Source organism: Amblyomma americanum, chromosome 3, assembly GCF_052857255.1.
Source record: "Amblyomma americanum isolate KBUSLIRL-KWMA chromosome 3, ASM5285725v1, whole genome shotgun sequence".
NCBI lineage: Eukaryota > Metazoa > Arthropoda > Arachnida > Ixodida > Ixodidae > Amblyomma > Amblyomma americanum.
Genome location: NC_135499.1, coordinates 45,949,292 through 45,953,201, shown reverse-complemented (window position 1 = coordinate 45,953,201; position 3,910 = coordinate 45,949,292). Strand labels below are relative to the sequence as shown.

The following is a 3,910-nucleotide window of genomic DNA, read 5'->3' as shown; positions in this document are numbered from 1 at the left end:
ATCGCACGATCGTTTAGTAGCTGTCATTTTCATTGCCTTCTTCAATGTTTCCCACTTCACTCCTAGAATTTTATTGTCCTCGATTTGCAGTTCGCGTATCACCGACGCTGCACGTTCCGTAAAGATATCATCTTTCAGCAGCTTCTCATTAAGTTTCCAGTTTCCCCACACGAATTTGCTTTTCGTTCCTTTTCTTTTCTCAACATGGAAGACAACAAGACAACTGTCACTAAACGGCACTGGTTGTACGAAGTATTTGGCGCAGAATGGTATCAGTTCGGCAGATATGTACGCCCGATCCAAACGTGCGTGGCTCGTTCCCTGGAAATGGGCAAAACGAACGCCGGAACCACACCCGAGACATTCGCCAACATCTTCGAGATGTCAGCGATCCCTTAAGTCACTCAAACAGGCAGTACTCGCATCACTATGGGGAGTCGAACTGGTCTTGTCGCGTGCCATGCATACGCAGTTGAAATCGCCAAGACAGACGACCGGACGGTCTGTATTAAAATAGTTTCCACCTGTCTCAAAAAGTTTTCGCCTCCATTCCACGCTAGTGCGCGCGTAAATACAGATGACGCACCATTCCAGACCAGCAGATGTCATGTCACAGAGAATCCAACGACTGAAAATGCAAGCCTGAACCCTTTCCACAATCGCTCCCAGAGACTAGCGGATCAAAAGCATGCACCCTGCCGCAGTACCCACCGCATGACATACGCAAACATCTTGTCGGCTGCTGAACGGATGCACCATACTGTCGGTCTGGTCTTGACTCTCGATTTTGGTTTCTTGTACCACTACAATATCCAATTCCTGCTCTGTCACGGGTCGTAACAGCTGATTTTTCTTCCTGCTGGATGAAAGACCTCTGACATTGAGCATGGCTACGACGAGGTGTCTTTCAAAAGCCGCCATCGCTTAGCAAGACCTAACCTTTGTACGCACTAACCTTTGTACGCACAACGTCGCGCTGTGTAGTGTCGTGCCGCCATTATTAGGACTTGAGTTGTCGCGAGGAAGCGGCGACGATGCTTGCCCGCTGGTGACACGCTGCTTTTTCGCCTCGCCGGCGTCCCGCTGGCTTTGTAGCAGACGTTGCCTTTGCTCTGGGCTCTTTGCATCGACGTCGTCGCGGCGCCGTTTAGCAGCAGCAAAGTCGACCTCCATACTTTCCACGCTGCCTTTCAGCGGGGCATGGGATATCCTGCGGTTGCTCGGTAATCTCGTTCGTGACTGCCGACTCGGGTGGGCTGAGCGTTGGTTCAGCAGTCGGTGGCGTGTCGTTTTCCTTGTCGTCGCGCTTCAATGCAGCCGTTACGGTTTCGACCACTGGGTTGGAGGCGGCCTGCTCAGCTTCATCCTCGTCCATATGCAGGTCACTGTTTTCGCCGAGTGTTCCTCGCCCAACCGTGCGGGCGTACGACTTCATGCATTCATCCTCTTTGTTCCCGCACGCGTGGCACTGGCTACACTTGGATACCTTGCAGTCACGCCTGATGTGGCCTGTGTTGCGGCAGCGGACACAAATCGGCGTACGGCCAGGCACGACTACTAACACTGTCCCATTTCCGGTACGCATCTGATGGGGTAGGCGCTCGAGGCTTGCACCTTCTCGTAGAGCCAGCCGCACAACCCGAGTAGTCGAGTTAGCATTTTCAAAACTGCCTGTCATCCATCTATCGCTCGAGACTTCTTTCACTTCGCCGTACTCAGCGAACGCCCGCCTCAGAGTTTCGTTGCTCAGGTTGAAGGCGCACCAATGCACCTTCAGCCGCACTTCGTGCCTTTCAGGGTCAAAAACTACGCAAGTCTTCCCTTTAACAGTGATATGCCTTGTGTCGAGCAGATTTTCTTGGCCTCTTCGCTGCGGAAGTTTACTACCCACACGTGCGACATATAGTATGCTCCGATACCGAACACCTGTTCGACGACGCCGGATTCTTTCATCGGCTGGCGGAAATCTTCAATCCTGTAAGGCCTTCCAGCGGTGTCGCAGTGAAGCACAACCATTGTTTTCAGTCCTTCTCCGGTAGGCAGGGGCGGCAGAACAGTCCTGTAGTCTTTCAAACTGTCCAAAAACGATTTTCCGCAGCCAGCATCGGCCGCTATCGCAGCTCGCGAAGATCCAGGTATTCTGCGCACTTTCACCACCGTGGCCGGAAGCAACCACTCCGCCATGACGGCTTTTTTTCTTTATTGCATGGAAATAGTGCCGAAAAGAAAAGTCTAAGCACGCTTACGCCAAAAACACCAGGCCACCTTACCCCTGCATGACCCCTTCTTCCAAAACATCAAAAGTCTGGGAAGCACACACATGCGCCCAGTTAGGAGAGCCAGTTAGACGGCTCTTGCAGGGCAGCATATACTTCCCTCACCAAAGTGCATTGTTCAAGAAACAAAGATTTAGACGACCGTGGCGATTCGGCGTGGTGGTACATCATGCGGCTCTTCCGGAGACTAAATAGCCCCAGCAACATAAATAGATCATATGGCACAACACAGTTTTTCTCCACAGGCAAAGAACGGATACTGTAGGGTATGATGTCAATGTCCTTCTTAATTGTTCGTTCTAAAATGTTCCAGAAGAATATAGCATCAATGCACAGAACAAAACAATGGTCAAATGTCTCTGGTGTATTGATCTGGCGGCAATTCACCGTCCATGGCGCAAGGATCTCCTTATCATGAAGCCATGTCTTCATAGGCAGCGTGGATGTGTGCAATTCAAAGAAGAATGTTTTTGAGGCAGAAGAAATGCATATTCGCCGAACACGTTTTAAAACACTGATGTCAAGGAACTCCAGAAAAGGTTGCCGATAAAACGGTGCAGGGAACAAATACTCTCTGAGTGCGTGAGTCATCTGTCTTCTGGAGAGTCTGTGCAGGTAGTCTAAAGAAAAGCGCACAGAAAAGAAGTTGAAGGCGTCAGCAACTTCCTTAAGGGATCCCTATAAAGACTTTTCACGATTGTGTCCCGTCGTTGCGAATAGGAAAGGAAAATTAGCACTCATAAGCCCAATAAGCACAGCTACTAAAAAAAAGGTGGTTTGAATATTTGAAAAAGAAAAAAAAACGCGACACAAGCTGATGCACGAATAAGTGAACAAGGCCGATTCCACCAGACTCTAGAGAAAGAAATAGGTTATCGCGACGCATGGGTTCCCATTGGGAACGCCATACAAATGTAGCAAATATTCTGGGCATCACCTGCACTTTCATCCTCGCACAGTGGAGAACTTGCAACACATAGGCAAGTTCTGCAAATAAAAAAGTTGCAGACGAGCCCGAGCAAACACTGACAGTTCCCTACCCATCCAAGCCTGGGTTCGTCGCCTCATGGAGACTATCTGTGAATCCCAGTAGGCGCCACTGTTGCGAATGTGGTGAAGAGGAACCCCTAGGAAGTGAAAGGGCTCGCAGTCCCAGCTTTTGCCACCATAATGACTTGGCGTTGTACCCCAATAGCCCAACCAAAACCCCTTGAATTTATCTTGATTAAGAGCCGCACCTGATACCTTACAAAACTGTTCAGTCAACTGCAGTGCTTCAAGCACACTCTTTTTGTGAGAACAAAAGAGGGCGACATCATCTGCCTAGACTAAAATATTAATTTCACACTACGTCAGGGAGAAACCGCGGCAAGCTGTGCAGTTAATAATTCTGAGGCAAATGGGTTCAAGATATAGGGCAAACAACAAAAGCGATAATAGACAGCCTTGGCAAACAGATAATTTCAATGAAATAGGTGTGGTTAGCTTTTGGTTAACAATTAGCCCTGTATAGGACTCCTTTTAGCAGTCTTATGCCCCCAAGCAAAACGTCTGCAATGTTTGCATGTTCTAACACCGCAAACAAGAAATCGTGACGAACTTTATCGAAGGCCTTGGCAAGGTCAATCTGAATT

The 3,910-nt window shown here is 49.1% G+C and overlaps 1 pseudogene; it reads right to left on the bottom strand.

Moving 5' to 3' along the window:
* Positions 1 to 1,147: 1,147 nt before the first annotated feature.
* On the bottom strand, positions 1,148 to 2,184 carry LOC144123706 (uncharacterized; annotated as a pseudogene).
* Between the last annotated feature and the right edge of the window lie 1,726 nt (positions 2,185 to 3,910).